Source organism: Salmo trutta, chromosome 14, assembly GCF_901001165.1.
Source record: "Salmo trutta chromosome 14, fSalTru1.1, whole genome shotgun sequence".
In the NCBI taxonomy this organism is placed as follows: domain Eukaryota; kingdom Metazoa; phylum Chordata; class Actinopteri; order Salmoniformes; family Salmonidae; genus Salmo; species Salmo trutta.
The window spans coordinates 65,007,862-65,020,653 of NC_042970.1; positions in this window are offsets into that span (position 1 = coordinate 65,007,862).

A 12,792-nucleotide genomic window follows, 5' to 3' on the forward strand; every position below is an offset into this window, starting at 1 on the left:
GCAAAATCCTAGAGGAATTCTTGGTTCAGTCTGATTTCCAGCAAATTCACCTTTCAGCAGGACAATTCTCTAAACCACCAGATGACAGTGAATGTTCGTGAGTGGCCTAGTTACAGTTTTGACTTAAATCTTATAAATCTATGGCAAGTTTTTAAAATTGCTGTCTAGCAATGATCAGCAACCAACTTGACAGAGCTTGAAGAATTTTTTAAATAATAATGTGCAAATATTGTACAATCCAGGGGTGCAAAGCTCTTAGAGACTTACCCAGAAAGATTCACAGCTGTAATCACTGCCAAAGGTGATTCTAACATGTATTGACTTGGCGGTGTGAATACTTACATAAATAGATATTTATCTATTTAATTTTCAATAAATGTGTAAAAACATGTTTTCACTTTGTCATTATGGGGTATTGTGTGTGTGGGTGAGCAACATTTGAATCCATTTTGAGTTCAGGCTGTAACACAACAAAATGTGGAGTAAATCAAGGGGTATGAATCCTTTCTGAAGGCACTGTATGCAAACTGTTTTGACTGGGAGGCATACGTTAAGTTTAAGGGGTATCTAAACCATCTAAAAAAAGTGTTGAGAGAGATGGGTTCAGCAGATTGACTCAGTCTGGTGAGGCCGGTAGTGAGAGAACAAGCTAAAGAGAGTGATCATTGGCTGGCATAGGCTGCTTGTTTTATCCCAATGCCAAGGCTGACAGGACCTGCCTCATGCTGAAAGGCTCCATGATTAGACAGCCCTCTCTCTTTCTCTTTTGTTTTCTTAACGTCTCTCAATGTACCCTCTTTCTTTCTCTCTAACCTTTTTCATTAGCCTCTATCCCATCTCTCTCTCCATCTCTCTTCCCTCTCTCTCCCATCAACCCCCTCCCTCCTCCCCTCTTTGTACCCAGCGAGGTGACCTGTCCGATCTAGCCAAGGTCATGGAGGTGACATGATGGAGAGGGCGGCTGATTTTAGCCGGCTTCATTACTTTCCCCCTTGGCCCAATCCTGCCATCCCTCCTTCCATCCCCTCCATCCCTCCATTCCCCCCTCCATCCCTCTGGAGGCTTGCAAAGCCCTCTTCATCATGTGATTAACAGGACCTCTGTTCTCTGGCTATCAGAGCTGGACATCAAGGGGAATGGACGCTGGGTGTGTGTGTATATGGAGGGGGAGCTGTGTGTGGGGGGGAGTGTACAGGCGTGCATGAAAAACAAAATCTAAGAGACTGTGTGTGTCTGAAAGAGAGAGAGGTGTGTGTGTGTGTGTGTGTGTGTGTGTGTGTGTGTGTGTGTGTGTGTGTGTGTGTGTGTGTGTGTGTGTGTGTGTGTGTGTGTGTGTGTGTGTGTGTGTGTGTGTGTGTGTGTGTGTGTGTGTGTTTTCAAAAATTGGACACAAACTCTGCCAAGAAAATAATGACTTGGCCCCAAGGCTCCAGCCAGTGTCTTGGGCTGTGTAGCAGTGTCCAATGGGGGAATGTGATGTCTTGACTGCTCCCTATAGGAGAAGGGGAATTCTGAGACACACACACACACACTCCATGGGGCTTCCATCAAAGCAGTTGGTGGCTGAACAACAACCATTTAAGCCTTCTTTAAAAGGAAAGCGTAGCTGTCATTCCTCATGCTTCATGGGTAATAGTATTAACCCAGGACATTGCCTAGGAAGGTATGCTTCCATTCTATTCTATTTTCAACACAAGAGGCGGTGGTTTCGCTGTTTGGCTAATGGAAAGATCATGTAAGACTTCCCAGATGAGTCACTATGTGTTATGCGGTTAGGAGGCCTATGGAGATGGGTTGAGTCAATGTTATATTTTATATGCTGGAAAATAGCATTGTCTTGTCTCTGTTTCTTCACCCCAGACTAGACAATGAGAGCAGCGGGAGAGGATGGATCATTATTTTGAGATAAAAGGGGTAAAGCCGCAGTGCTGTGTACTGTGCGTGTGCGACGGTGAAAAGGGTACACTACACTCCCACAGTATCCCAGAGAGAATGGTTCCTCTGAGTATTACTCCTACAGTTTAGTTGTTCTCTGAGACACACAAGACAACAGGCGACACTATCTCAGAGATTGTGTGTGTGTGTGTGTGTGTGTGTGTGTGTGTGTGTGTGTGTGTGTGTGTGTGTGTGTGCGCACCTCAAAGTTCCTGTCTCATACTGCAACTTGTAGTGGGAGCAGAATACTACGTCATGTACAGTACTTGCTAGCATTCACAGCATTCACAGCATTCACAGCGTTCACAGCATTCACAGCATTCACAGCATTCACAGACTAAATACCACCACATCCTCCTCATTCTCCTACGGTAGCGTAGTTAGCATATATTGCCTTTTTAATGTTCTAAGTATATAACGAACACCATGTGAGTGGAGACTTGCAAATTAATATTTTCAAAGGTAATTACCCACAATCCCTCGCGGTTGTAATTAATCACGAGCAGTAAGCTAAGGGCGAAGGGCTTCATATATTCATGACATGTACTTAAACACATACAGTATATTTCACTCTGCCGCCAACTAACATGTTCATTAATAATGAAGTCAATTTATCAAAGCTTCTCCGGGACTGAATATATTAGTATTGATTGCATCCCAAATGACACACTATTCCCCACATAGTGCACTACTTTTGACCAGAATCCTATGGGCACTTAAAAGGGAATAGGGTGCCATTTGGGACATCGCCATGAACATTACCTCAGGATGTGGAGAGCGGGAATGAGGGGCCTCTGGTCCAGTGCTTTCCAACATGTTCCGTCTCATTGCAGTGCTACAGTTGGATTTAGTGCTACAATCCCCTCCTGTGCTTCTTCATATGAACAGGGTGTATCAAAGTAATGGAGTCATTTGCATGGTATGGTGGAATAGCTTTAGGTCATCCTGAACGTGTTTGACGACATGAGGAGTTAATTTTGTCTACTGGAGGATGGAGGAGGATAGAGGATTGTCAGGGATTCTATGGATACTAAGGAAGTCTGTGACATCCGTCACTATTATTATATGGTTCTCACTCTATGGGCCGTTGCCATTGTTCAATGTCAGTGCAGGAAAGGAGACAAGGAGAAGAGGCAACAACAGACTATTGAGTTGGACCCAATTTCTTTATTACTTTCTCTCTCCCTCAACTCCTCTCCATCTCTCTTCCCTCTCCCGCTCTCTCTCTCTCTCTCTCTCTCTCTCCTCCCTCTCTCTAACTCTCTCTCTCTCACGTTCTCTTCTCACTCTCTCTCTCTCCTTCTTATCCCTGTCTCTATCTCGCCCTCTCTCTTCCCTCTCTCTCTCCTCCCTCTCTCTAACTCTCTCTCTCTCAGCTTCTCTCTCTCTTCTCCCTCTCTCTAACTCACCCTGTCTCTTCCCCTCTCTCGCTCTCTCTCACGTTCTCTTCTCACTCTCTCTCTCTCTCTCTCTCTCTCTCTCTCTCTCTCTCTCTCTCTCTCTCTCTCTCTCTCGCTATCTCTCTCTCTCAGACCCAGGCTGTAATCTCCTGCTTTGATCAGGCCTAATAATTCTCATCAGTGCTGCTTAAGGAGGCCTGGCCCTGTGCCCAACGCTGCTCTGTGTGTGTGTGTGTGTGTGTGTGTGTGTGTGTGTGTGTGTGTGTGTGTGTGTGTGTGTGTGTGTGTGTGTGTGTGTGTGTGTGTGTGTGTGTGTGTGTGTGTCATAACCCCGACCACAAACATGCCTCCAGCCAGCCCCTGACATCCCCACAGTAAAGAGACACTGGGCACACACTGAAAGATCCACTCTAAAGAGGCTGATGTCGTTCTATAAGCATGACGGACGACAGGTTCAGTACACATTACTGCATTCTGTATCAGAAACTTCAGCCGTACGCTACTTCCTGGTTAACCTACAGACGTGCGAGCTACCAGACCCGGTCTCATGATTGGCTAACTCTAGAGATCCCTTCCGTCTCCGCTGACTTAGATAAATCTGCTTTTAGTTTTTTTGCACCTCATGTATGGAACAATCCACAAGTCTCCCTGCAACTTGACGTTCTGGTGTCCCTGAGGCAGTTCAGCTTGTTGATTAGAGACCTCTTTGCTGAGGGACGTGATCGTTTTACTTGAATGGCTTGCAGATCTTGTATGTTTTTATTATGTTGTAAATAGTCTACATTGTGTAAATAGTATGACTTGTGTATATGTAGGGCTCCCTTGTGAAAGATGCCTTGGCCTCAATGGGACAGAAAGAATGACTTCACTGGGCCTTGTGCTGTGTTGAGCCATAGTCTTTTAAGCCTGTTTGTGTTCCCACCTACATACTTACACTGTTCACCAAACATTGTTAGTGCATTTGCTTTCCTTTGCTATACTGTAATATGATCCGGAATCAGTAACTTTTGAACCAAGCTCCTCTATTCATCCCCCACTGTGCTGCATCCTCATTGGCATACCAGTCTGTCCCACTGTGCCCTTCTATTGTGTGGCATGAGGCAATCTGGGTCTGACTCTCCTGGGTCAGTTTATGCAATACATTAGCCTTTGTAGTTTTGAAGGTTAAGCTGTATCAGTGGCTTCAGGGAGTGAGGTGTGTGTGTGTCCCACTATCTCTCTCTTTACTCACACACACACAGCTCCTATTTAGACACACATAGACACAGACACACACACACACACACACACACACACACACACACACACGCGCGCGCAAGCAAGCACACACACACATGCGCAAACACACACACGCGCAAACACACACACACACACAAGCAAACACACTCATCTGCTATTTAGACACACTAGCAAATATATGTATGTACGAAGCACACAGTCCTGCAACTCTGCTGTTTTTACACACACACACACACACACACACACACACACACACACACACACACACACACACACACACACACACACACACACACACACACACACACACACACACACACACACACACACACTGCCCCACTATTTTGGTTAGCTCTGCTCCGGTGCACCTGGGGAGACGCTAAAGGAAGCGGGGAAATGTATCGTGTTCTGTTTATCTCCCTGATTATTTACCTCAACCTTCGGCAGTGCAGTTCTGTTTTTATTGTTTGAAGGTCTTTCCCTCCCAGAGAGATGACTCATGTTACAGCAGGCAGTCTCTTTTACTCTAATTAGTGTGTGATTAGCATAACCTGGATTAGCATAGTTAAATTGTTTGTTTTTCTCTGTGACTGGCTGTGTGCGTGTGCGCATGTGTGTGTTCTGCGTGACTGACTGACCGCCCTGGGAAGAGGACGCCATGAGGCAGATGCGTCCGTTGGCGTTGACCCCCCGGGTTGGCGTGCTTGATATCTGACCCCCACATGACCTCCTGACCTCCCAACTGTTTGATGGGGCTTTACTTTATGTGATTTGTTGTTTTAATTCAGATACACTTGATTCAGATACGGCCAAGATGAAAAATCATGAACTTGTATATAATGCTTAGTAACCATTTAGACTTGTCTGAATGAGCCTCTATGGTAGTATCCAATGTGAGTTACTAAGGGGGAGTATTTGTATATGACGTTTTCCCATTAAATATCCCTCATTGACACCTATTTTTTTGCCACAAGCCCACATCAGTCAAACAGACTCCTATTGGAGAATTCAATCTCACATTTAATTTGCCATTGTAATGCAATTTGCAACACACATTTATTTTCCCCCTCTGAGGGGAAAAAAAGAGGACATTTGTCATCATCGTTTCATCATCGAACAACGGCGCATCAATCTCCTGCCCCTGCCAACTTCAACAGTAATTCTTCCCAAGGCAACCACACACGTGGATAGTTAGAAAAACAGCCTCAGCACCAAAGGCTGCTGGTTTAGTTATCTTGTTTATGCCCTGGGAATGGATGTCGTTAAGTAAGTTGTTTTCGTTGCACCCCGAAGCTGTCTGCCCTGTTTCTATTGTAGTCTTTGTTAGAAAGAGCTAGTCTGTGTTCATTAGGGCACATTGTTGCAAAACGGAAACCAAAAATGGGCATTTCTTATTAGATAGATAGTTAGTCCATTCCTGTTTCAGTCTGTTTTCTTCTTTTCCGTGCCTAATGAACATGACCCAGGAGAGTACCTCCTAGCTAAAGTGAATACATCATCTCTATCACACTGTGCTCTGAAATGTGATTATCCTCTTTATTATGGTGAGAGCTCCCCTACTGTGAATTTAAATGGCTGCCTTTGGGAAATGATCATTACATTTTATCTAGCCCAGTGGTTCACAACTCCTCAATACCCCCAGCAATACATTGTTTTTGTAGACCCAGACAAGCACACCTGATTCAACTTATCAACTAATCATCAAGCCCTCACGGAGTTGAATCAGGTGAGTTTGTCCGGGGCTACAACTCAAATGTGTGCTGTTGGGGGTACTGGAGGATTGGAGTTGGGAAACACTGCTCTAGCCAGTGTATAATCAGAAGGGGAAATGACCGGAGCTTATTGTTTAACTTGTATCTAGCGGGACCTTTAGTGAGGCTGGTTGGTTGATTTATATCCTTAGCCTGGGTACCAATTTAATTTAAATTCAATTTAAGGGGCATGGGAGACATATGTTAACATTGCCAAAACAAATGAAATAGATAATTAACAAAAGTGAAATAAACAATAAACATTTTTTTTTAAATCCAAAAGATTAAAGACATTTCAAATGTCATATTGTGTCTATAAACAGTATAATGTTGTAACGATGTGCAAGTAGTTCAAGTACAAAAGGGAAAATAAATAAACAAAATTATGGGTTCTAGTCATCGGTCCTTCTATGGCCTGCAATCATCTGGGTTGTATTCATTGGGGCACACTGTAGCAAAACGCTTTTCAGCGTGAAATGAAACAAGTGGTACCATTTTGGACCAAAAAAACGATGTTTCAACAGAACATGAAAACAAGAGGTTCTTATTGGACAAATCCAGGTAGTCCTTCCCTGTTTTAGTCTGTTTGGTGCCCGACTAAAATAAGTAATTTATGGCACTGTAGTTGATGAAGACCAACTTACATATCAGTGGAAATCATAGTGAATTGTTTAAAAAGTTGATTGAAGTCAACATTTTAATGAAGCAGTTAGATTATAAAGTTAGGAAATAGGCCTATTCACAACAAAAATTATTATCAATTGATTAAGTGATTCAACAATTATAAGGACAATATACATAGTAGGAAAAGTATTTATACAAGTATTAGCAGAAATCCCATATGCAAAACAATTAACTATGTAGAAATAAAGAGAGAACGCTAAATCTATCAAGGATATAGGGAGTAAAGGTTATCTTTCAATTTGGAATTAGTCTTCAGTAGCAGATAAAGTTGAGGCTCTCCTGGCAGTCCCGGGCTTCCCATGATCCCTCTGTTGCCATGGCTCCACAGCGGAGGTTCCAGGCGGGGCATTGATGCAGTCCACCCTGGGGCCAGGCCTCGTACTCCAGTGGGTCCCCGTTCACCCACAACCAGCGGTTGGCCAGGTAACGCAGGCCCGTCCACAAGTGGGTCGTGGTGGTCTGGGCCTCCCTGCTCTCCCTCTGGGCCAGAAGCAGCTCCGTCTCAGACACCAGGCTGGTGAGGTCTATGTGCTTCTCCCTGCAGTACTCCAGAGCCTCCTCCCACGTCTTGCTCTCCCTCACTACAATCAGCTTCAAGCAGAAGAAGGGTATCTGAAGGTTTTCATCCTCATTATGCCATGTATTTCCCATAATCATACCATAGTCTTTTCCATTGTCGTTGTTTGGTTGATTCCTGCCCCAGGTACCAAGGTAGGTTGCGTATCCACCTCCCGACCACCTCCAGCCTGTTATGTTGTTGGGCTCTCTGTACAGACCAATCCAGGTGGAATAATTAATCCACCAATCTCCCCGACTTTGTAGCTGCTGCTGTTCCCGCACACTGCTGATGGAGGACAGGTCGGTGTAATGTTCTTTGCAGAACTTCTGAGCTTCTAACCAACTTTTTTTGTCATGAACATAGACGTGCTTCCCAGACACAGAGATGTATGGTGGATTCCCCCCGTATCCCGTATACCGAAATTCCCCCAACACATTGGACAGGAGGAGTGCTGTGCAAACGGCCTTCTCCATGACAGTGTTGTTTCCGATTTGAGGTGAAGTGTCTCTTCTGCTGTTGCTGCTATGTCTGATGCTCTGACTGATGACGCTGGTCTGTTTTGAGGCACGATGGACCGATAGAAGGGCTTTACATTTGACATTTTTGTTTTGCAAATATGCTCACCTGTACAAACATAAGGAAGGCAAATCTAATATTCAAATGATGTCTCTTCGGGGGGCTCATTGAAGATGGGTGGAACAAGTTTAACAGGAGTCAGCAAGTGACACGTAGAACTTTGAATGAGGGGCCAAAGTTGTCTGCCTGGTCGTTGTGTCTCTACCAGTCAAACAAATTCTCTCACACATGAAAAGGCTGCTCGTAGAAAATGGATGGAAAAGGTTGAGGTCTGTGCAAATAACATGTATAACTTTGAATGAGGAGTAACAGTTGTTAGTTTAGCGCCACTGCTTTTGGAGTGTCTTCCCTTGACACCCCGGCCTGTTCCTCCCTGCCCGGCTACCTGTGCAAAATAGCCTAGAATCATAGCAAAATAGGATCTGATTTAGAGGAAAATGTAATTGTATTCACGCTTTTTAATTACTTTCAATCGACAAATTGACTTTTAACTAACTCAAGATGGGACAGATGGGCCTTTTACAGTGGGAACCACACAGTGGGCAAAACAACCAAGGAGGTGGCAGAGCCAAGCAAGAGTTAGCGAAATCCAATTGGCACGTTCTAGCATGTACTGTATTAGCATATTTCCGTTAGGGAACGTCTCTGAAGTGCGTGTGTGCAAGAACTTGAATTCGCCCTTGGATTCCTTCTAAACAACAACAATTTTAGAAAATCTGGCAAAGGGAAGAACTGAGCGATTAATGTTTTTTAAGGTCCATACGGTTTACTCACGAAGTGACCCTCTGTGACCAAGAGAAAGTGGGTGTGTTTTATTTCTTTAAAATTATTTTGTATTTCTTCATGTTGAGAGCTCTAAATTTGTCTGAGAATAACACAGAGAGATGAAACCACAACTGCCGTCTCCCAGGCTGGGCTCCGTCGCTCAGAGGCAGATTAAATTGATTCTTTGTCAACTTGGGGCCAGAAATTGTGACACGTCACTCCCTATGCAAATGTTGGGTGTGAAACCTGACACTTCAAGTTAGCTCCGCTGACAGCAGAAAGTAGACAGATGGGGCTTTCTGGCACTTCAAGGCACTGGATCCTGCGACGTTCACAGAGCGCTTTGTACACCAAAATGTCCGTCGGAACCGGTCCAGAACAGCCTAAATATCCCTTTGAGCATGGTGAATGAAGTTATTAACCATTAGGCCAACGGTGACTTTAAAACAGTTAAAACGGAGTTTAATGGCTGTGGTAGGATAAAACTGAGGATAGCTCAACAACAATGTAGTTACTCCACAATACTTAAATGACAGTGAAAAGAAGGAAGCCTGTAAAGAATACAACATATTCCATAACATGCATCCTGTTTGCAATAAGGCACCAAAGTAAAACTGCAAAAAATGTGGCAAAGAAATTAACTTTATGTCCTGAATACTAAGCATTATGTTTAGGGCAAATCCAACACAACACATCACTGAGTACAACGGTTCCTATTTTCAAGCCTGGTGATGGCTTCATCATGTTATGAGTATGCTTGTCATCGGCAAGGACTAGGGAGGGTTTTTTTTAAATAAAAAGAAACGTAATAGAGCTAAGCACAGTCAAAATCCTAGAGCAAAAACCTGGTTCAGTCTGCTTTCCACCAGACACTGGGAGATGAACTCACCTTTCAGCAGGACAATAACCTAAAATACAAGGCCAAATATACATTGGAGTATCTTACCAAGATGACATTGACAGTTCCTGTGGCCTAGTTACAGTTTTGACTTAAAGTGGCTTGAAAATCTATGGCAAGACTTGAAAATGTCTTAGCAATGATCAACAACCAACTTGACAGAGCTTGATAATAGTGTGCTAATATTGTACAATCCATGTTTGCAAAGCTCTTAAAGACTTACCCAGAAAGACTCACAGCTGTAATCACAGCCAAAGGTGATTCTAATGTATTGACTCGAGGGTTGGAATTGTATTTCATTTTCAATAAATATGCAAAATGTCTAAAAACATATTTTCACTTTGTCAGTATGGGGTATTATGTGTAGATGGGTAGGAATTATAGATATTTTTTTTATCCATTTTTTAATTCAGGCTGTAACAGAACAAGAAATGGAATAAGTCAAGGGGTATGAATACTTTCTGAAGGCACTGTAACATCTAAAGTTAAAGTCATCTCATCTCTGCTCAGGCATTAGCAGCCAGACAGACAGCAGGACAGCCAGACAACCATCAAAACGTTCTCTCTGTGCTCCACAACTAGCCAAGTTCCTCTTGGCTAGCGAAAAGTGTAGCCTGTAATCATTGGGTTGCCACAGCTGCCCATGCTGCACAGCTGTCTGACCAAATCCCTATTTAAGTTGTTCTTCAAAGTAGATAAGGCATATTATCAAGATTGCTACAACTGTCAATCGGGTAGAGCTACCTCACGAACTGTCTCTATCCCTCTCGTCGCTGTGTTTTGTACATTCATCTCGCTCTCATGCGGTCTGTGCATGGGGCCAAGAAGAATAGGCGCAAGGGATTCTGGTGATTGTAGTTAATTGCCACATTTTCTGCACTGACCTAGGTTGAATATTTGCCTATTGAAAACTACAACTCCCTACAGCTTCCCACAGTTCGTTCTTGATTTGATTCTTGATCTCGTGTTTGATATGATTACTCTTTAGAGAAACGGCACGTTCAGCTCACTTTCAACATGCAACAATTTCAAAGATTTTACTGAGTTACAGTTCGTAAAAAGAAATCAGTCAATTGAAAAAATCGATTATGCCCTAATCTATGGATTTCACATGACTGGGATTACAGATATGCACCTGTTGGTCACAGAACCCTTAAAAAATAAGGTAGGGTCGTGGAACACAAAATCAGTCAGTATCTGATGTGATCAAGATTTTCTTCATGCAGCGTGACACATCTCCTTCTCATAGAGTTGATCAGGCTGTTGATTGTGGCCTGTGGAATGTTGTCCCAATCCTCTTTAACGGCCGTGCAAAGTTACTGGATATTGGCAGGAACTGGAATACGCTGTCGTATAGGTCGATCCAGAGCATGCCAAACATGCCCAATGGGTGACATGTCTGGCGAGCATGCAGGCCATGGAAGAACTGGGACGTTTTCAGCTTCCAGGAATTTTGTACAGATCCTTGCGACATGGGGCCGTGCATTATCATGCTGAAACATGAGATGTGATGGCAGCGGATGAATTGCATGACAATGGATCTCGTCACGGTATCTCTGTGCATTCAAATCACCATTGATAAAATGCAATTGTGTTCGTTGTCTGTAGCTTATGCCTGCCCACACCATAACCCCTCCGCCACCATGGGGCGCCCTGTTCGCCCGCATGATGCCATACACAAACGTGGTCTGTGGTTGGACATACTGCCAAATTCTCTAAAACAACATCGGAGGAGGCTTATGGCAGAGAAATGAACATAAACAGCTCTTGTGGACATTCCTGCAGTCATATTTTATTTCAGCTCATGAAACATGGGATCAACACTTTACATGTTGCATTCATATTTTTGTTCAATGGAAATGTGAAATAAATATATATTTGGTTAATCGTTCAGCACTAGCAAAGGGTCAAGTCTATAAAACTTGGTGCGCTCTATTACTACCAGATTTGAGTTTTGAACAGAAAACTGTACTGAGATGGTATGTCATTAATGAGAACATTTGCAGAATGTCAACCCAGCTTAATCTTCTGCCTCTGCCTTGCCACTACACTTCCTCTCATCACCATATTTGGTCATGATTGGATGCCCCTAGCAGACGCTTCAAGTTTTTCTACATGTGTCCAATCTGGGTTTCCACTGTTATGTCAACACTAATTATTTACCACTTAGCTACCCCATTTTGTTTGCCTTCTGTTGAAAGAGCTAACCTGGCTGGGTCAGAATGTCTTTAAATTAAACTATCATTGTGTCACAGTATGCACAGAAGGTGGCGCCCCTCCCCGGTCAGGCGGTGCTCGGCGGTCGTCGTCGCCGGCCTACTAGCTGCCACCGATCTATGTTTCTGTGTCTTTTGGTTTTGTCTGTCTAGGTCCGCACCTGTTCCTTCTTTGTCATTAGTGGGGGGGTATTTAGTTTGTCCTTTTTTGTTCAGGAATTCGTGCGGGATTGTTTTCATTGTCATGTAAGAAAGCAGGTGCTATTTTGCGCTGCCTTTGTATCACAGCGTGTTTTTGGATCAGTCATTTTGTATTGCCGGGCTGCGCCCCGTGCGTTTTCGTTTTTGGAGCTATTCTCCTTTTGGGTGTTGTGCGCACCCTGCCTTGCGGCTACCTTATTCAACGGTGTAATACACATCTGTGTTACCGGACCTCAGTCTCCTGCACTTGACTTTGCCCCTTTCCTGCTACCTAAGATAGTCGTGACACATTGAGCTAGTTCACCTGTGTAACTTTCAGAACACTTTTTCAAACCACTTTTGCATGTGCCAGGTTTTCCATACAATTTTGTTTTGGAGGAAGACACATGAAAAGACATGACTGTTGCTCCTCAATCAAAATGATGCACTTCATTTGCACACATCTGTTCAAACTTTCCTACCCACTGCATCCGTCACGTTTCCAGACATCGGACAGGGAATTTGTTTGGGGAAAAAATAACACCATTTGCGTTTCTAGATTTGCTTGTCGCATGTTTGAATGAGCATG